The 22859-nt window shown below is 38.8% G+C and overlaps 1 long non-coding RNA gene across 1 annotated transcript in view; it reads right to left on the minus strand.

Moving 5' to 3' along the window:
* Window positions 647-22859, minus strand: part of LOC110259442 — a 132810-nt gene continuing 110597 nt past the window's right edge. Inside the window, exon 4 of the long non-coding RNA XR_002341852.1 lies at window positions 647-764. This is a non-coding gene — a long non-coding RNA (uncharacterized LOC110259442). The remainder of the gene's footprint in view (window positions 765-22859) is intronic.

Raw genomic sequence — 22859 nt, forward strand, 5'->3', positions numbered from 1 at the left:
CTATAAAATAAAATCTGAAAAATACATACATATCCTTAATGGGATTTTGTTAGAAAATACTTTCAAGTTGTTTTTACAGAACTCCTATCAATAAGGGCCTGGAAGTATGTATTTCACGATTACAGGATGCTGTAGAAATGCGTAGTATCACATTACCCCTTCATACTCAGCTCAGGTTTTCTTTAACAAGACTAGGTCTTCTTTAAGAAGACTCCTCTCTATGTGAAATGCCACAAGACTCTCTATTTCAAAGCAAATGCACATTCTCCAAAGTGCCTGGCACACAGACAGCATTAGAACAGTCCATTATAGCCTCGTTCTGGTAGTTCACAGAGCAAGAGCACCCAGAAATTTGCATGCTCTATAAATAACTTCAGAGGAGCTGTTTCTTCCTTTATTTTTTATAATTACAAAAGAAAGGCAGAATCTCAATTTAAACAATGCTAGATAGGACTTTATCTTAAATCAATAAATATCAATAAAGCTAATGTACCCATCAAGCTCAGTTTCCAATAAGGTTTTGAAGCTTCTAGTTAATAGTCCATAAAAACCCTATCATTATTTTTACTATTTCTCAATAAAATATAAAGTGTTTTGACATTACACACAATAAAAGCAAGGGCCAGACAGAATCAATTACCTTCAAGCTCTAGCATCCATCTGTCAGCATAAAGATACTTAGATGTCCTCAGTAATCCTTTGTAATTTCATTCAGTACTTGCTGTTGACCCAAATAGTTAATGATTGCCTTCTACGTGCTGAGACTGGAAATACACAATAAATAAGATAGTTATCATCTATACCAGTCATGGAATTGAGGGGCTTGCAGGGGAGGCTGGCAATGATAACACAGTAAGAGAAGTTAGGAGGAGTTTCCACCCAGCTCCTCAGAGAAGTAAACTCCAAGCTGAGATCTTAGGAATATAAAGAAAAGTCAGCAAAGGGAGAAAGAAATTTCAAGTACAGGGAAATGCAATTGCAAAGGTGGTGAAAAGAAAAACTAAAGCTTTTTCAATTTTATGTCTCAATACAACTGGATAAAAAAAAAAAAGGGCAAGAAACAAAGCACTCTCCTTACCCTGAGGAGTTTATAGTCCAGGTGGAAAAAAAGTCGAGAAATCAGGTTATACCAATCAGTAAATCATTCACAAGTTATGATCTATGTAAAGCTCTCCAAGAGAAGGAAGTGTGTGTGTGTGTGTGTGTGTGTGTGTGTGTGTGTGTGTGTGTGTGTGTGTGTGTGTGTGTGTGTGTGACATATATGTCAATGCTTTTTAAGATCACTTAATAATAATTGAGTTTTGGTGAAGTGAAACCATAAACTTTGGAACTGGACCACCTGAGTTAAAATTCCTGTCCCACACACTCAAGATTCAGCAACCTAGGGAAATTTCTTCCTTCTTCCCTTAGCTCCTTCCACAGGTATAGAATGAGAGCCTCAATGGGTCTCCCTGGAGGAGGTCCTGGAATAATACACTGAACAAGATGTGCTTCCCAGGCTTCAAAGATCTCACAGTTTTGTTGATAATAAATCCAGGCAACTTCGATTTGTTTAGCTACTTACTAAACATGAAGCAAACTGGATGCAGCGAAATCAAATAATAACAACATAAAACAAGATAAAAAGAACTTAAGCTTAGGGACAAAAAAAGCTGGTAGCGTTATTAAGTAGCAAGAGATAAAAAAGAAATTATATCAAAGGGCTCAGGAAAGAGCTCTTAGCTTTAGACACTTTTTGAAGCTTCAGGATAGATTAAGATTTACCGGGAGTTCCTGTCGTGGTGCAGTGGTTAACGAATCTGACTAGGAACCATGAGGTTGCGGGTTCGATCCCTGCCCTTGCTCAGTGGGTTAATGATCTGGCATTGCAGAGAGCTGTGGTGTAGGTTGCAGACGCGGCTCAGATCCCACGTTGCTGTGGCTCTGGCGTAGGCTGGTGACTACAGCTCCGATTCGACCCCTAAGCTGAGAACCTCCATATGCCGTGGGAGCGGCCCAAGAAATAGCAAAAAGACAAAAAAAAAAAAAAAAAGATTTACCGATAGTAAAAAGAGACAAGGGTCTAGGACAGTATACAAAAGTGCAGATTTTAAGCAACGGACAAAGGAAAAGACACCCACAAAGAAACCTGAGAAAGAAGAAAGGGGGGAGGAAAGAGAGAGAATGAGCACTAAGAATATGGTATTACAGAATCCAGGAAAAGATGGAGAGTTACTGCTTGATATATACAGAGTTTCTGTTAGAAGTAGTGAGAAACTTTGGAAATTGATGGTGGTGAAAGCAATGCAAATGTAGTTAATGTCATGGAATTGTACACTTTAAAATAGTTTAAATGGAAAATTTTATGTTACATAAATTTTAATACTATGAAAAATAGCAACAAAAAAATCTGAGGAAAAGAGTGTTACAAGGATACTGGTCAAATGTTGTTGCTCTTACAAGTTTTAATAAGATAAGGAATAAAAACCACCCTTTTTTTTTTTTTTTTTTTTTGGTCTATTTTAGGGCCGTACCCACTGCACATGGAAATTCCTAGGCAGGGGTCAAATCAGAGCTGTAAGCTGCCAGCCTACACTATACCCACAGCAACATCAGATCTGAGCCATGTCTGCAACCTACACCACAGCTCACAGCAACGCCGGATCCTTAACCCACTGAGAAAGACCAGGGATCAAACCTGCATTCTCATGGATACTAGTCAGATTCATTTCCAATGAGCCATGACCGGAACTCTCCTAAGTGGATACACTTATGAGAGTGTCATCAATAATGTTGGTCTATGTTTCAGAGAGGATGGGAGAGGAGTCAGGATGCAGTGGGTAGAGGAATAAATGGAGAAGTAAGGTCGACAAACATAGACAAATCTTTAAAGAGTTTTGCCTGAAAAGAGAAGAAAGATGGAATGGCAACTCAAGTGGACCCTCAATTAAAAGATTTTTATTTCATTTGTAAGATTAAAGTGGTTGAGCATGTCCTTTACTGTAATGTATTCTTACATAAAACTCTTACCTCTAGGAGTATATTTGAGTAGAAAGGTGGATAAAAATTCCTTATTGAGAAAACCATCAATTCCAAAAACACAAAAGAGTTAAGAGTGAGGCTAGGATAAGCAACGAGATCCTGCTGTATAGCACTGGGAACTATATCTAGCCACTTATGATGCAGCATGATGGAGGATAATGTGAGAAAAAGAATGTATATATGTATGTGTGACTGGGTCTCTTTGCTGTACAGTAGAAAACTGAAAACTGTAAACCAACTATAACGAAAAAAAAAAAAGTGAGGCTAGTTTATCAACTGCCTTTACTCCAGATAAATAGTTGTCTCTTCCATTCCTAAAGGATCTCCAAATAAGATTCATCAGCCCTTCCCATTAGTCTGTCCAATGGTGTAGTCATCCATAAAGATAAGACCCTCCTTTATCAAACAGAAATCTCTACATGCAGTTTCACTCCACTTTCTCTGGCTCTGATCTGCACAGTGGTATATTAAGGACATTTGTTAAATGACACCTCAGTCATTGACTCTCAGATTAAATAAGCCCAGCATATCAGTTCTTTCTTCCGGACTTTATCTCTAACCTATTTTTCAACTCTCCTTCCAGGCTTCGTCCAATTTCTCAACAATGCTCTTGTTAAATCAATACCCGTCTTTTTATTTCTGCTTCCCTTCTTTTCTCTGAAACATCTGTCAAATTCAATGTTTGATTATGTTTCAATCAATCACTTAGGAGTTGCTGAGAGAAGCTTCCCAACCAGTTTCTTGCCTATGTAACCTGTTTTTGGGGAAATTTTAAAACTTGGTTCTCATTGAATTTCTTCCTTCAGCAAATTTTGCAGCATATGTCTCCTGGTCATGCTCTAGTCTCAAATACACATTATGAATCCATCCATTTATTCAGAAAATATTTAGGGAGGCCATTCTATGTGCCAGAAGCCCTAACAGGCACTGCTTTTACAAGAAAGAACAAAACAGACACAGAACATGCCCTATACTCTAATGAAAGAAATCAAATGTTAACCCAATTACCACACAAGTACCTATAAAATTGTAACTTTGGTAAATGGAATGATGAAGAGTTGAGGCAGTAGGAGAACTGAAAATAAGAGAATTGGACCTAGTTATTGAAGTAAAATAGCCTTCCCTAAGAGGCAGTGATTGTGCTGAAACATGAAAGAGGAGTAGGAGGTAATAGGCCTAAAGAATGCATGAAAGAGAGAGTTAGAAGGGAGAGGAATCAGTATGCAAAAAGACCCTGTAACCAGACAGAGTGTGAGGCACAAAAGAGATTGAGAGAGGCCAGTAGTTGTGAAAGAAGACTCTAGGGAAAAAATGCCATGTGAATTGGACTAGAGGTGCAGGAGGGTGTTGTTAAGAATTTTGTTCTTTGAAATTGGCACTCTGGTTGCAGTGTTTAGGGCTGAATGAAGGTGACTGAAACACCATTGAACACCAGTCAGGGGACAATTGCAGTAGCCTCGGGCTGACGTAATGTTATTTCAAATTAGGATGGATGGAAAGAGGTAAAATTTTAGGAGGTGGAATTGATAAGACTTGACAACATAGTGGAGGTAGAAAGTGTGATGGAGGGGTAGAATGATTCCTGGGTTTCTAAACTGAGCAGCTGAATGGAGAATGGTGCTGTTCTTTGAGATAAGAAACATGGGAGAGTTTGATGTGGAAGATGGGATTGGTACAGTCAGAGTTGGAAGCTTAGCTTGAGTACCTCGCAGAAACTCGGAGATGACGGTGAAGAGATGGAGAAGACAAGTTTGGTATGCTTTCCTCTGGAGGCTCACAAGGTCATTTTAGGCCATATACACATTTTATGTTTATAGCTATATATTTAATTTAATGTGTTGTGACAAATGATTTCAGAACTATCAAGTAGAATTTTATGAGTCCATTTAAAGTCAATTTTTTTTATTTATTTATTTATTTTTTTTTTTTGTCTTTTGTCTTTTGTTGTTGTTGTTGTTGCTATTTCTTGGGCCATTCCAGCGGCATATGGAGGTTCCCAGGCTAGGGGTGAATCGGAGCTGTAGCCACCGGCTACACCAGAGCCACAGCAACGCGGGATCCGAGCCGCATCTGCAACCTACACCACAGCTCACGGCAACGCCGGATCGTTAACCCACTGAGCAAGGGCAGGGACCGAACCCGCAACCTCATGGTTCCTAGTCGGATTCGTTAACCACTGAGCCACGACGGGAACTCCTAAAGTCAATTTTAAATTAAAATAATGATAGTAGAGGTAACACAGGATTGGAGAAATATTGTATGGTATACAAATATCATACAAGTAAAGTTTGGAAGCTATAGCAGGATGAAACACCACCCTTAATTTAATGAGCCACTTTAGAAAAATAACAGTAATTCATCTCACTGAAAGTTTAGACATGTTTCTAAAATATGTGTACAGACACTTATAAAAATAAGAGAAAAAATTCAGGGCATTAGAAGAGAAAGAAAGGTTTATATACCCTTAACACATTTCCAAAATTTTTCCATTTACAAAGAATCTCACCAAAACTTCTCCAATAATCCATAACTACAAATTTGAAGGTAACTGCTCTAGTCTCACATAAAGAGACTGCTTTTATCTTATAAAAATAGCTAAGTAGTTGAATGGCATTTCAGTCAAAGGAAGGTGAAGAGAATTGCCCTGCCTGGACCTTACAGAATAACTGCCTTTCAGAAGATGGAGCACATAAGTTAATTCTGTGTGTTTAGTGGTATGTGTCCCAGTCCTACTACTGTAGCTGAATGGAGAACTATATACTTGGGCTTCGAAAAGGCTAGAGTGGCACAGGTAACAAAAATAAAAACACAAATGGGACTACCTCAAGTTTTAAAAGTTTATATATTAAAGAAAACAAGCAACAGAGTGAAAAGGCAACCTACAAAATGGGAGAATATATTTGTAAATCATATATCTAGTAGAGATTAATATACAGTATACCTAAGCTCCTACAACTCAACAGTAAAAGCACCCAACACATACCTAATTAAAATATAGCAAAGGATATGAATGGATATTTCTCAAAAAAAGGGTACACAAATTACCAACAAGCATTTGAAAAGATGCTCGACACTACTAATCATTAGAGAAGTGAAAATTAAAATTACAATAAGACATGATCTCACATCCATTATATGGACATTATTTTTAAAAAAAGAAGAAAGACACTGAAGTGAGGTCAGTACTACGGTAGCAAGGAATGTCTTTTTTTTAATCCATCCCTAAAACAACAAAAATTTGAGATTCATCCACTAATAAAAGTGCCTCTTTGGGGAGTTCCCATCGTGGTGCAGTGGTTAACGAATCTGACTAGGAGCCATGAGGTTGTGGGTTTGGTCCTGCCCTTGCTCAGTGGTTGAGGATCCGGCGTTGCCGTGAGCTGCGGTGTAGGTTGCAGACGCGGCTCGGATCCCTCATTGCTGTGGCTCTGGCGTGGGCCGGGGCTACAGCTCCAGTTCAACCCCTAGCCTGGGAACCTCCATATGCTGTGGGAGTGGCCCAAAAAATAGCAAAAAGACAAAAAAAAAAAAAAAAGTGCCTCTTTGGGAGTTGGTGGCACCATATACCAAGGAACTCTGGAGGACTCTCACCCACCTGTGTATCAATAGGCAGAGAGAGACCTCCATGACTGTGATCCCTGCAGTGGCCTGTGAAGCACTTCCAGCTCCTCTCAGCCTGTACAGGAAGTAAGAAAATTAATTTGGGCAGTCATTCACAGGCAAGAGAGCCTTTGTAGAAATCTAGGTTTCCAGAGAGGTTCCAGCAATCCATGGGGGAAAAAGTATGAATTTGGAATAGATAAAAGAAAAACAGCTTTACTTTGCATGTATCACGCCTCCCTCAAGTCATCAAAGCTTAGAATTAGGTAAGATTTTCTTGCTCTGTAATTTTTCCTGTGAAGGATAAAAGGAGAGCAGATGAGTGAATACTTGGCTTTCCCAGCTGTTTAGATAGCTGTCAAAGAGATACATTTCTCTCTTGCAGCTCAGATGTTCCATGACTGGGACTGGGGGAGAAGATTAAAGAGCGGTAGATAAATTCTCAGAGGACATTAAAGAAACATGTTTCCTGCTGACTGCATTGTGGACTCCACCAGGAAGCCAGCCCACAAGCCACTGGGCAATCATCACCTATGGGTTCCCCCAACCAGTAAGTGAGTACACCCAGTGCTCCTCATGCCTTACCCACATTGTGTACCAGTTCCCTGTGCACACTCCCAAGGGTGGCACCAAGAGTGAGCTTTGGAAGACAGCTAGGAAGCATGCGCAAAATGTTGGCCAGGGTTTATAGGCCAGGGAGAAACTGCAAACTTTAGCTATAGTGTCACCTTTAAGAAAGAAAATAGAAAAGATCAGCAGCTAGATATAGGTGTGTTGTAGGATCAAGACATACAAGTTTAAGAATTCTGCCAAAACAGGGAGCAGGAGGCTGAAGCAGGTATGTCTATACAATGGCTGAGAAACCTTCAAAATCTCAAATAGATTGATAGAAAGTATTTCTCCCCTAATGTCAGTTAGTAAAGATTATAGGAGGTGAATACTATTTCAAATGTAAAGACAGCAATGCAAAATTCCAAGGAACATGAAAAATCCAAGAAACATGACATAACCAAAGGATTGCAATAATCATCCAATAACTGAAACTAAAGTCTTAGTGAGCTATCATTTACCTGATAAAGAATTCAAAATAGCTGTTTTTTAAGGAAACTCAGTGAGCTACAAGAAAACGCAGAAGGACAATTCAATAAAATCAAGTAAATAATACACCAAAAAAAGTTAATAAAGAGATAGAAATCATAAAAAAAAGAACCAAATAGGAATTCTGGAGCTGAATAATTCAACAAATAGATGAAAGCTGAAAGAGAGAAAATCAATAACATAATAGACCAAACAGAAGAATCTGTAAGTTAGAAGTTACAAAATTTGAGATTACCCAGTTAGAGGATAATAACAACAATAAAGAATTAAAAAGAATAAATAAAGTCTACAAGACACCACCAAGAACTAACATATGAATAATATGAGCTCCAGAAGGAGAAGAGAAAGAGAAGGTGGCAGAAAGTTTATTCCAGTAAATAATTACTGAAAACACAGAGAAATGTTTGGACACCCAAGTTTATGAGGCCATGTCACCCCCTCATTTCAATCAAAAATGATCCTCTCCAAACACATTGTAATAAAACTATCAATAATGAAAGACAAATAGAGACTCCTAAAAGCCAAGAGAAAAAAGAAGATTGCAACCTACAAAGAAACCCCACTTAAGGCTATCAGTGAATTTCTCAACAGAAACTTTACAGGCCAAGAAAGACTGGGAATAGTGCATTCAAAGTGCTGAAAGAAAAAAACTGCCAGCCAAGAATATTCTATCTAGCAAGGTTATCCTTCAAAAATGAAGGAAAAAATAAAGATTTTCCCAGACAACAAAAACTGAGGAAATTTATCACCACTAGACCTTTCTTACAAAAAAATGCTGAAGTTAAAGAAGACTAATTAGTAAGATGAAAATATATGAAAATATAAAACACACTGGTAAAGGTAAATATATAGTCAAATTCAGACTATTCTAACACTCTAATATCATTACAGTAGTTATTATGGTTAGTCATTTAACTATAGTATAAGTTTAAAGGACCAAGAGTATAAAAAATAATTACTATATTTTATATTTACTATCAATTATAGCTGTTCTAATTTGTTAACAATACACAAATTTAAAAAGAGGTAAATTGTTGGAGTTCCCATCGTGGTGCAGTGGTTAACGAATCCGACTAGGAACCATGAGGTTGCGGGTTCGATCCCTGCCCTTGCTTAGTGGGTTAACGATCCGGCGTTGCCATGATCTGTGGTGTAGGTTGCAGATGCGGCTCGGATCCTGCATTGCTGTGGCTCTGGCGTAGGCAGGTGGCTACAGTCCGATTCAACCCCTAGCCTGGGAACCTCCATATGGAGGAGTACCCAAGAAATAGCAAAAAGAGAAAAATAAATAAATAAATAAATAAATAAAATAAAAAGAGGTAAATTGTGACATTATAAAAGTGGGGGAAGAATAGAGTTTTTATGTACGATCAAAGTCAATTTATAATCAGTGCACATATATTATTATATCTTATGTTTTATATAAGCCTCATGATAACCACAAAGCAAAAAACTTTGTAGATTCACAAAAAAAAGAAAGAGAAGGGAATCAGAACATATAACTACAAAAGTGATTTTTTACCAAGGAAAGCAGCAAAAGAGGAAAGAAACTGCCAAACAGCCAATAAATAAATAAATAAATAAGATGGCATCGGGAAGTTCTTAACTACCAAAATTACTCTAAATGTAAATGGATCAAATTCACCAATCCAAAGGCACAGATGGATAAAAAAATAATGAGATTCAACTATATCCTGCCTACAAAAGACTCACTACAGCTTTAAGGACATGCATAGGCTCAGTGTGAAGAGATGGGAAAAGATATCCTATGCAAGTGGGACCCAAAAATGGGTAGAGGTAGCTATGCTTGTCAGGCAAAGAAAAAAAAATGGTAATAAGAGACCAAAATAAAAAGTCATTACATAATAAATAATAAAGGAGTCAATTTATCAAGATATAACAATCATAAACACACACACACCAAATACTGGAGAACCTAATTATAGAAAGCAAATACTAACAGGTCTCAAGGGAGAAGTAGAAAACAATGTAATAATAATAGAAGACTTTGATGTCCCACTTTCAATAATAGGATACCAAAATCTTAGAGATTTAAAGGATTTTACCACAATCTGTAAACAGAGAGAATTCAGGATATGACGCAAAGGAGGCTCTTGTTCATGGAGGAAATACAGAGCTCATGTTGTTAGGGGAAGGAGCCAGAATGGGAGGATCAAATCAAGAGTAAAGATAATGCTTGGGTCCTCTAACCATAGGGGATCAAGAAGATAGAAACCTCAGGTAGGCTGAGAGGGAAGCCAATATCAGTAGGATTCTGAGTTCAAATTTCCCTTGTGAAGGCAGCCCAGAAGAGTAGAAAGGAAAGTGGTGCCCCCAAGACTCCCTGGCTTCTAGGTTATATAAAGGGAAATTAAAGTTCCCTTAATACTCCAAATGGAAGAAGTGGAAGAGCACAAAGAAGATGGCTAAGGCTAGAAACTGAGAGCTTGTTAAGGTGAAGGTTGTAATGTCCACACAGCAAAGGGTGCAGGAGTCATAATCTAGAGGAGTCAAGATTTGGAGGAGTCATAAATAGATCTTGGGGGTTGCACATCCCTGGAAAAAGCTAAGATGATGCCTATTCTGTAGAAAGAGCTATTTGAGCTCCTAAGCTATGATCATCATACATACTCTAAGCAAGATCAAATACTACCCATTGTATACACAATAGAAGTGATTACAGAAGTCAATTCCTAGAAACCGAGTGAGACAAACTGATGTCAGTAGGAGCCAAGAGAGAGAGACAGTCCTTAGATCAGACTCACTGTGCCATGCCCCTCTAATCCAATAGGTTAAATAAATTCCACCTGTGTCCTGATCTTCATGAAAAGAAATAAAAAGAAAGGGCAGGGGAGTTCCCGTCGTGGCACAGTGGTTAACGAATCCGACTAGGAACCATGAGGTTGCAGGTTCAATCCCTGGCCTTGCTCAGTGGGTTAAGGACCCGGCGTTGCGTAGCTGTGGTGTAGGTTCAGACATGGCTCGATCCCTTTGCTGTGGCTGTGGCACTGGCCAGCGGCTATAGCTCCGATTCGACCCCTAGCCTGGGAACGTCCATATGCCGCGGGAGCGGCCCAAAGAAATAGTAAAAAGACAAAAAAAAAAAGAGAGAAAGGGCAGGGAGGAAAGCTCTGAAAAGCTAACGAGGTACCCCAAAGAGACTAAGTGTACCTAAAAGAGACTATTTTGAACTGAAAGAAATGGCAACATTTAAATGGCAAGTTTACTCTCACCTTCCACCCCAGCTGGTAGAGAATACGGTGTTTTAGAGCAAGATTCATTTTAGAATTTAAAGAGATTTATTTTCTGTTTGTTTGCTTGCTTGCTTGGTTGTATGTCTGGATTGGCCCTACTACATCTGTTCTTGTTTACTGATATTTTCCCAGCAACCACAGTCAAATGCCAGGTGTTGAGTAGGGGCTAAATAGAAATTGGGTGAATGAATGAAGAGAATGCCCTTATCTCACTTTTCATCAAAAACTCACTTCATGCATCACCTTCTTGAGAAAGCTACCTTGACCCTTTCATGTGCTCTCCTGGCTGGAGGAAGCCCCTTTCCTCTGCATATTCATGGTATTCTGTGAATACCTGGGACATAGCATGTATCTCCTTGAAGTACAGTTGTTTTTCTCCTCCTCTAGACTGTAAACTTCCTGTTTCATTTCTCTGTCTCCTCCTGATATCATTAAAACATAACTTTGTTAATTCACTAATTTACGAGTGAATTCCCTGTGACTGGAGCAACAGGCTCAGGAGATGAACAATCATGGTTAAAATAAAAGAAGGGAGGAAGAACTGATCAGTGGCCATGACTGGAGATGGGGCTTTTCACTGTATGGTCCCACCACACCAAGATAACCATAGCGTCATCTAGCCCATCTTCAGAGCATCCCAGAGTCCTCTGGCAAGTTCTAGGACATGAGGAGCATGGCATGATCCCACCTTGGATACTCACATCATCCTAGACAATATAGAAATGGGCCAAGGGCAATCACAGAACTCAGGAAGATAAAGCACCTACAAAAAGAGATGATACCTACACACATGCTCATATACAATGAGACAAGGCAAGTTCACAACATCATTATTATTCTCCAGCTACCGCTCACCTGGCAGTTCTCACACCTCTTTGGCAAGGGTGGAGCAAACAGACACTGCTCTGAAAGGAAAGATATTGTGTCAAAAGGCTGCCTTTTCTTCTACATTTCTTGCATTTCGCTCATTATTTTAAAATTCTGACATTTATTATTAATCAGTTTCATCCAGTTTGAGATCCACATGACTAAGCTCTTATTCAAGCCAATTTGAATTAATTTGGCAAGTATAACTTCACCAAGCATGTGCTGAACAAAATCTAAATATATCAGCCAAGGAGATAAGCAGTCATAGCTCTTTAGCTGTAAAGACATGTGACTGTGATTGCATTTGGGAGTGGGGAGACACTCGATAAAGCCCTATCCAGGTTTCTACTGCTGTTTGAAGACGGATATATTTTGGATTGCCATTTTTTTTCTAGAGAGTGACACTGTCATATTTTTCAAGATAAGCAGTTCTCAAAAGGTGCTTCTTCATTCCTCACAAATGTAATATGGTCTTTGCTTTACCCCAACCTGCTGCCTTCCTGAGTTATCTTATGCTACATTCATTTTCTGTGATTTTTTTATAACATGTATGGTTTTCGTGATGACCACGCAGTGTTCTGAACAAGATGTGTGGTCATGAGTTTGCTTCAGACTTCCTTAACTCTCCCTTGTTTTTGATTTTCACCAGATTGTACACAGTTTCATGGCATTTGCACTGTGGGGATGGTGAGACTGTACATATTTGCTATGGAAAGCTCCTCCCACAGATGTCCCCTGAGAATCCACTAAGTAGGAGCTCGTGTTCTCTCAGAAAACCATCTTGGATGCCAGGGAGTTACTGTGAAATATTTGTCACTGCCTCCCAAGTTCTTCCTGTTCAACTAAGAAATTCATGCCTGCACAATACTTTGCATTTGCTGGGGTGTCACAAAAGCTGGAGAACAGAAGGGAAGCTCTGAAACCACATATTCCCTTGGATCCTTTGCTGGGAAGGGAAACACTTTAGACAAAAACAAGCCCTTCATGCTTCTCACACTCCCCTGTGCAGACAGATCTTATGAATCTTCGGATTCTCCCTGCTGTCACCTTGGCTCTTATCAAACCCAACATTCTCCCTGGTGGACGCATTTTTAATGACTCTTCAGCACTGCAGCCTCTTTTCCATTTCCTTATACTCTGCTGCATTCAAAACCCTCAAGAAGTTTCTCAACCCTGTAGTTTCATCCTGCCACTGGTTTTGAAAAATGGAAGATCAAATCTTTCCTGCAGAACCTGAGATACCAGCAATTAATTCTACTCCCAAAATAGCCCCAAACCCTATAATCAATCAGCAGTACTACCAGGCACTGTGAGAAACACAAAAGGAACATAAAACATAGTTCCATCTTCTAAGAATTTATAGTTTATCTGAAGAGGTAAATAAGAAACAAGGGAGAAGGTATGGCAGCCAGTACTCAGCGATGTAAACTGTGGGTACAATAGTTAGAGAGAACATGGGAAAACCTGCGCCTCTGGGGATGCTGGAACTGGAGCTGCCTTCATGGTGACAAGTCTTTTTTAAGCTTGAAGAGATGGGGTATTGGACTGAGCAGAGAAGATGGGGAGAACACCTGAGATGCTAAGAACTATGAGAACAGAGGCCTGGAAGCAGGGGAGAGCATCACCTTGGGAAGATGAAGGGGTCAGCTGGACTAAACTTACATTTGTGTACGACCATCTGGTTTTCCTTAGTGGGCATTTTCCTGCATTTTTGAACTCATAATTTTGTGCATTTTTGCCTTTCAGGGATATTGTAACCTATGGGTTTTCAAAACAGAAAAACCCTGGACTCAGATCCTGGCTCTATCCATTACTAACTGTGTGACCTTGGTTAAGTTAATTTAAGCAATGTTTTTATTTTCCTAGCAGTTCAATGGAGATAAGAAAGGCATGTTTTTCAAAAGGTTATTGGGAAAGTTAAGTTATAAGCTTATCAACAACTTCACACAGACCCACCACACAGTGAGGGCTCAAAAATATTCGCTATTTTACTAATGAATTAACTTTAGTGTTTGCTGCTAGTTTTCAGATTAAGGACCCTGTTGTAGTTCATTTATTCTTACTGGATAAAAAACAATGCATCCTCTGTGACCCTTTCATTGGTCCTCTGAGCAAAAATAGCTTCTCGCTTCTGAATTTTCATAGCATTTTTCCTATACCTTTATGGTTCTGATGATCAGATTTGGGGATGCTCACAACAAGGTTTTATCTTGCCACTGCTAGCCTCCAAGTTCCCTGACTGCATGATTGAAACAAAATGCTCTTGGCTTTTCCAGAAGCACTTAGTCCAGTACCCACTTGCGCATAGTGGGCACATTATGTGGCACCTAATAAGCTTTGAGACCCAAATTCAATAGTGAATATTGTTGAGCCAGATAACAGTCTTCTCAGAAATTCCAAAGAGCAGAAAATGATTGTGTGTTTTCTCCTTCTTTCACTTTTTCTTTCAAATGAGGCTTTGCTGACTTTGATATTTCCAGACAGCTAGAGAACAGTGAGGTTAAAGAGTTCCTGGAGAAACTTGATACCTGTTCCCTAGATTTGAGAAGGGGGTGCACATCAGATACTGGTGCCTGGCTATGTCCTGAGAGTCTGCTGGAAAGGCTGGATGTCTTGTCAGTGCTGTTGCCTTGGACTAAGTGGATCCCAAGAGAATAACTGGGCTTGAATCATCTTAAGAGGAGATCACCCAGGAGGACCACATGCTGGGAAGTGTTGTCCTAAGAAGAAAAAAGACTAGCTATAAGGATAGTATTTTATATACTTACTACCAGTAAGACACTAGCACCCAACAATTAGTATGGTCTCCAGTGAATGATGAAATATGCAGTACAGATTCACACTGGCTAAATATTAATCTGGCCAGAAATATTATCTAGGGAACAATAACTGGGAAGGTGAGGGTGGATTTTAAGAGTCAGCTACTAGAAAAAGTCTTGGTATAGGAATCCATAGTGGGAAGGTAGTAAAATAGCCAACCAAAGTGCCCCAAGAGACAGCCAGCATTTGGGCAATGCAATGAAGACTGTATTCTCCCCTGTCTGCTCTCCCTTTGTACTTGCCAGCCACAAGAAGGAGAAATTGTAGAGTGAGGAGAATAAATGAATGAACTACATGTAGTCTTTCTTTTGTGCTGGTTGGGGAAAGTCTGAGTCACAGCCTACGCTGGAGAGGGGCAGGGAACTTTTGAATATATCAGGTGATGACCTTCTGATGTTCATTTCATATGAGACAATTCAAAAGTTGCTAAAAAAAAAAAAAAAAACTCTGGAAACCACCCAAGATACTATCTAGAAAAGAAGGGAGATGGCCTTAAAAGTGGGAGTCAGAAAAATTAAGTGATTTCCTAAGTGCACGCTTTTGCATCCAACCTTTTCAAAAATCTGATTACAAAGCAGCAAGCCTTTCAGGAGGTGTCATGTAAGAATTTGGCACTAAAAAATCAACTGTTTTTCATCTCTTTGTTGATACTTTGGCCAATCAAATAGCAGTCCAAGAGTGTATCTCTGGCATTTACTACAGGACAGATGAGAGGAGTACATTTTCCAACGTTATAGAGAGCAGGTTATAATGTGCATGAAGTGGGAAGAATAATTACTCTCTTTACAGTGTCTGAGCCAGAGATGAATATTGACATCAGTTCTTGGATATACTTAATTACCCTCTCTGATACCTAATTTCCACTGTGTGGAGAATACTTTTGGTCAGTGCTGAGGTGGAGGCAGAAGGGCAAAGCCAAACAGCATTCCTGTTTTAATAAAACCATTGGCTTCCCCAGAGCAGCCATCCCTGATTCTCTGAGAGAAGAAAAAGAATGGATATGATGTAGAAGAAAACAGGGAAAGAGAAAAATGATAAGGTAATTTCCAGTTACTTCATTGCATTTAGCATGACCAGGGTCAAAATTAAAAATTTCAAGTAAATTTTGAACAAGAGATAAGATCAACAAAATCACTAATACTGGCATTTTTATTTGGAAAGATTAGTTTATATTCAGTTCTTCAAGTGATGACAGTTCTTCAAGATATTTTTCCTCCCAACAGGAGTGTGACATTGTACAATCAGGCATCCAAAGTCAGAAACTGATTAAATCTATCTCCTCATGATGGCTCTTCCCTCCTCCTGCCAGTAACTATATAAAAACTAATTCAAAACATCATTATATGACAAATACTCTAGAACACTTAAATAAGATGTAAATCATATATACTATGGCTCAAGCAGACCAAAATTTCTAGAACAATCTTTAAAATATACTGATGGAATTTGGCTGGGAGAAGTGAATTCTCCATAAAAGAAGAGTGAATCACTTTAGGGCCTCAATGTCCTTGTTCAACATTCCTCACATATTAATCCTGTTGGCACACTAGGTGAAGTCCTGATACAGCTAAAAGGGAAACTGTCTTATTATTATAAATGAAAAGTTGCGGTAACCATAGTAATGACCTATGCATAAGAGTAACTCCCCAAAATGTCCACATCGTAATTCCTGGAACCTTTGAATGTGTTATATTACATGGCAGAGGAATTAAGGTTGCTAATCAGTTGGCCTGGAAGGGGGAGAAGAGCAGCCTGGATTATCTAGGTGGGCCCAATCTAATCACCTAAGCCTGTAAAAGTGGAGCAACTTTCCTTGCTGTGCTGAGAGTAAGATGTGAGGATGAAAGAAGGGTCAGAAAGATGCAAAGCTCCCAGCTTCAAAGACTGAAGAAGAGGTTACAAACAAAGAATATGGTGGCCTCCAGAAACTGGACTAAGCCAGGAAAGATTTTTCCTTACAGCTTCCAAAAAAAAAAAAAAAATATATATATATATATATATACATATGCAGACCCACCAACACCTCAACTTTAGCTCAGGCATCAATGTTTTAGCCTAAGACCTGTGTTGGACTTCTGATCTTCAGATCCCTCATTGCTTTGTCTGTGATGTAGGCCAGCCCAGCTGCAGTTCTGATTGAACCCCTAGTCTGGGAACCTCCATATGCCACAGGTGCAGACCTAAAAGCAAAAAAAAAAAAAAAAAGTTGATTTTGGTCAAATTTAGGTCTCTAAGCAAAATAGAAAAAAAAAAAAGAAGAAGAAGAAATGGGTCAAAAAGGAAGTGAAAATCAAAGGAAAAGAAGTATAAACAAAATAAGATTCCATGATAACGGGTATGTGGTGTAATTATAATTTAATGCCTTTCCTCTCACTTTTCTCTCTCATTCTCTAGCTGTCTCTGGTTCTGTCTTTTATGTATATTACTTCTATCTATCCTCTTTTACTTAACTAATTCTATAACCGAGAATTAAAATACACTTGTGCTATAAGTTGCATTTATCAGATTTATCCTATTTCTCCTATTTTTAATTCTTCAGGTGGATTATGGAACTTTTCTTTCTTCCCATGAATGTAGCCCTCAATCCATTTTCCCTGGGAGTTGAGGTTCCTCACCCACGTGCTACTTCCTAAGGGAAATCAATACAAAGGGCACATGGTGTCACCCAGAGTGACCACAGGCTGGTTACACAGAAAACCATTTGAGTATTGCCTTACTTGTATTTTCCAGAGAACAGAAGGTGACAAATTTATTCGGTAACTGATTTGCCTGGATATCTTTCAACTACATATTCTCAAAGGGAAGATATTCTAAGGGAAACAGGAGACACGGAAACCCTTTCCTTCCCACCACCAACCCCCACAAGCAGAAAGTCATGAAAGCTCAGTCAGTTGCCGGGTCTCAGCTGCACTGCCATCATTTCAGATCAACCCCATCAATACCAGATGGACCACCCGGATACATGCTCATTAGTCATATGTTTTAAAATGAGCCCAGCTCTCACACCCACCCGATGGTGGCAACGGAAACGATTACTCTGGGCACCATGACTGTGACTGTGAAAGCAACTGTTTGGTGTTAAGTGATTTGCATAGTGGTGGAGAACTCCCAGAGTCCTGTTTTGGGGAAGTCTTTCCTGTTACTGCAAGTTCCACATGTAGTGCTAGTTCCTAAGTGATGGGGAGCCATAGAGTGAAGCAGGTCACCCTGCCTATTTGAGGGAACAGTGTCTCTCGTCACCCTGAACCCCTCCATTTAGTCATGTGAGCTCTTAAAAGCAGAAGGACTAGCTGCTCTGGAAGTTTTCATGTCATGGGTGATGTAATCAGACCCCAGGACAAGATCTGAGTACCCACTCAACTCCAAGAGACGTATGAGAACAATATGACTGAAGAAACATCCCTACACTCTAGGTGCAATGCCTTGGCTGCAGTGTACAGGGATTGGAGGGGGGCCATATGGACAAAGGAGACCAGTCAGGTGGCTGATGGACTCTTCCCAAAGAGGCACAATCAGGGCCTGAGGAGGGCCATGGGTTTGAGTAGACCAGATACAGCTGACTATATAATGGCAGGATGGTTGGCAGAGTGATGGCCCAAAGATGTCCTTGTCCTAATACCCAAAATCTGTGAATGTCACCTTCTTCGGCAAAAGGGACTTTGCAAATATGATTCAGCTAAAGATGCTGAGAAGGGGACATTATCCTGGATCACCCAAAGGAGCCCAACCTAAGCTCAAAGGTCTTTGTGTGAGGAGGCAGGAGAGCCAAGATCAGGGAAGGTGATCACAAAAACAGAGGTTGGATTGGTCAGGGGCACAAGCTGAGGAATGAGGGCAGCTTGGAGCAGCCAGAAAATGCAAGGAGCACATTCTTTCCTGGAACCTGCAGAAAGAATGCAGCTCTGCCCACACTTGATTTTGGACCCATTTAAGACTTCTGAGCAGAACTCTAAAATGATAAACTTGAGTTGTTTCAAACAAAAGAAAATAAAAATGTCCCTATAGCTTCAAAGTGAAAAAAAAATAAAAATAAAAATACAGTTTTTTCCCTTCCTTCTACCCAGTAGGCAAGCAATGTTTTTTTATCTTCCACACTTAATTCTTGAAAAGAATGGAGCTATTTGTTTTAAAATTCTTTGAACATGGGAAGGAACAGTTAAAAAAAGGTTTTCTTCAACTTCATGGTACAAAGTATTTTGTGAAGATACAAAGGATTGAAAGGAAGGTAGGTTCTGCCAGTGGCATAGATCAGTGCACCAAACCTTTTCAAAGCTCCAAAAGTCCCTAGTACCTTCTCATAAAACTAGGTGTGGATTCCCAGGTATGGGACCTGGAGATACAAGCTAGAAGTTCATGGTCACATTTCAGAAGGTAAACTTGGGGTGAAACAAATAGACTCTTTTAAGCAAATAACTACCGGGCTTCAAATGTAACACCATTTGGACAATAATCAGTTTATCAGCAACAGTTATACTAGAGAGTTCAGAAAGGCCTCCCCAACACCTTGCATAGTATAAGAAAACTTCCATTTTGTATATAACCCATGAAAGTAAAAGGGGACCACCAAACATGCCTAAAATTCAATTTCTTATCAGATAATTAAAGACTCAGAGCCAAGTATGACTTAATAGAGAAAAATAAATATTAAATTTCTTGCACTGAATTATAGTGAAACAAATTCCTGCCCTTTTAGAAAAAGATCAGGATAATCCTATCCTGACTCAAATCCCAGTACAACACTCCCCAGTTACTTTTACTGAAACCCTTACATTCATTCTGTTCTGTCTATCCCATCTGAACCAATCTCCCTTTGATCCCCTTTGTCCTAGAGCCTTTCACTCAAGCTGATGATTAGCAAACAATTCTACATACTGAATTTCTTCTTGGAATAACTCTTCCACCTTCTCATTTAATTGAAATCTGATTCTCTCTTGAGAACAAAGCATCCCTGGGTAGCCTTCCTGATACAAGCTGTTCTTAAGTCTCATGTCGTAGTGGGCAGGTTGTCCTTCCCGCTTCTCAATGCCAAGTCCATTCTGTTGCACCTGCCATCCTCTTACAAAGCCCCTACTCTATAAGCTATTCTATGTCATCCCACTTACATACCACCTTGTTCCTGCCTTACAAAGTCCTTTGCATCCCAACTCCTTTTATCATTTTTAACAACACGCAAAAAGAGGGCCTCACTGATATGCTAGGGCACTCAATTTCTTGACTTCCTTATTTTGTGATATGACTTTATTTCAGCCTCCTATTCTCAGGGTCAAACCATGATTGGATCTTGTCATCACCAGAAACTGTACAACTTAGACATCATGAATGCAAACATTTCACTCTCTAGACAGGTTCCTCTCCTGCTAGCCCACTTCCTTAAGTACCACCATTTTTCTTTTCTTTTCTTTTTTTTTGAGTACTACCATTTTTCAATGTGTCAACCCCATTATGACATAAAACCCATTGGTCCAGTAATTATTTTTCTCTATCCAGAGCCTCACCTTCCATTCACTTTCCTCCTTTTTCAGCCTAGATGACATGCTCCGTCATTACAGTCATACCATAATTGGTGTTGGCAAACACCATGCAACCATGCATTTCCTTGTCCCCTCTCTCCCTCCATCATACCCACCTGGAAAAACCCCATTCTGGACACAAAGCAACCATTCATCTTTCTGTGCATGCACCCAAATAATATTGCCAAAGAAATTTAAATAAACAACCAGGAAGCATGGTTTCACTTTAAATTCATATTCTCACATGCAAAAAAATTTCTCAGCTCCCCAGAAATTCTACTCTTTCCTACAGTAAACTTGAGTTCTGATTCTCTAAGATTACTCTTTCACATGTTCACCTGTCTCCCCAAATTTCAACTCCGCTCTCTCAGCCTCAGATGTTGACCTTGCCTCATACTTGATGATGCTTCCTCATTGTTACACCACCAGATCTACAAATCTTTGCCACGTGCACACATCTTCTCCAAATGCCTCTGTTTCAATTAAGGACATGACTTAGTCTTCTTTAAGATTATCCCAATGTTTTCGCAAGGGCTTTGGTTACCATCATTATCCAGCAATGTCACTCTTTCTCCCTCTACTGAGGATTTCCGGTAGTATACAAAATGCTCCAATAGTTCTCCTTCAAGAGCAAGGAGGAGGAGGAGGAAGAATCAAGAAAACTACCCTCCTTGACATACCCTGCCAGCCACTGCTTGTCTTCATATGCAAAATTCACTAAAGAACTGCCTGTACACATAGTCTTTACAACCTGCTTCCTGTTCACTCAGTTTTCTTCCACCTGGCATCTTGACCACTCCCTCATATGGTCTACTTGTTAATCATGTATAGGAAAGCTGTGGGTTTTTGTACCTTCATTTTGATTTACTCTCTTGGAAGTACAATTCTCATGTCACCAGATTCTGTTTCAGTTTGCCTAGAAAAACACAACATCTGCATATATATGTGATTTTTCTTCTTTCCAATATAATTCATATTATCCATTTTGTTGTCCTTATTGCATACATTAAGGTTTCTAGTACAAAGTAGAATGGCAGTAATAAAAGCAATTAGAGGGCAGGCACCACTGACTTATTTCTGACTATAAAGAGAATGCGTTTTGTGTGAATTTTTAAGTGTTTATTTTGAAATAATTTCAGATTTTAAAAACATATATATATTTTTATATATAAAATAAATATGGTATATTTCCACCCCATTCTCATCCTCTATACAGTTCTGTTTCACCAGGCCTTCCTATGTTTTTTGTGTGTGAGTATTTTTTTGGTGTGTGCCAATGAGCAGATACACAGATATTATCTTATTTCCTCTTTTTTACATGAAAGGTAGCATACTATAGATACTCTTCTGCCTTTTATATTTTTCACTTAACAATATACCCCCAGAAATCATTCATACTTTTATTCACAGAGATTCTCCCCATTAACTCTCCATTGTGTGGAGTTCATTTGATTTACTCAATCACTCTTCTACATATGGATATTTAAGTTGTTTCCTTAAGTTGTATTTAAAATTTTTTTAATGCTGTCATAAATAGCCACATGCATATGTGTATTTTGAGCTCTGGGGAGGTATGTCTTCAGGTAAATTTCTATAAGTGGGATTGCTGAGTCAGAAGGTAAGTAAGTGCACATATAATTTTCTTAGATTTTGCTCAATTCCATTCCAAATAGGATGTACCAGAGTGCATTTTCACCAATATGAAAGTGGCTGTTTCTTACAGCCTCATCAACAGTATTTTTAGTCATACATTTTCAATTTTCACAAATAAGGTTAAGGTGAGAAATGGTATTCACAGTATAGTTTTAATTTGCATTTCTATAATTATGACTGAAGTTGTAGAGCTTTTCATTAATTTGAGGGTGATTTTTATTTAAAAAATCAGTTTAATATCTGATTTAATAGCTCACTTTCCTATCAAATTTTTGTATTTATTCTCTCAGTTTTTCAGAGCTCTATATTTAATACGATATTACCCTTCAACTACAACATATGTTGAAATATTTTTTTTTCAGTTTGTCATATGGCTTTCGACTTCATGGTGCTTTTGACATATCAATTTTTATATTTCTATGGTGAAATTTATCAATTTTTTCTTTTACAGCCTCTGGATTTTGAATCATAGTTAGAAAATCTTCCCTTATAGCCAAGTTATAGCTTCATTTTTTCTTCTTAAAACTTGCATTCATTTGGAGTTTATTTCCATGTGTGGTGTGAGTGAATGACCTAATTTTATTTTTTCCAAAAAGAGTAAATAGTTTGTTAAGCACTATTAATTAAAAAGTAGTTCTTTGACTTGGTCATTTGAGAGGTCACCATTCTCATATGCTTAATTTCTTTATATACTTGAGTCTTTTTCTGAAGTTTTTAATGTTCTTTCACGACTCCCATTTGTTTATTTATGTACTAGTATCACGCTGCCTTAATTACAGAGGCTTTATATATGCTTTAATGTCTGATAAGATTAGTTTCCCTCATGGTTTTTCTTTTTTGTTGCTTTCCGAGATATGAGATATTCGTGTATGTTTGTTTTTCCAAATGATATTTAGAAACTGTCTAGCTCCAGAAAAAAACATTGGTATTCCTATAAGGATTGTTTTAAACTTATACATGAATTCAGAGAGTCATCCTATTCAAGATTACAGTGTGTCTGTCATTATGTTCAAGGACACTTGAGTTTTCCAAGAGG

Source organism: Sus scrofa, chromosome 2 (assembly GCF_000003025.6).
Source record: "Sus scrofa isolate TJ Tabasco breed Duroc chromosome 2, Sscrofa11.1, whole genome shotgun sequence".
Taxonomy (NCBI): domain Eukaryota; kingdom Metazoa; phylum Chordata; class Mammalia; order Artiodactyla; family Suidae; genus Sus; species Sus scrofa.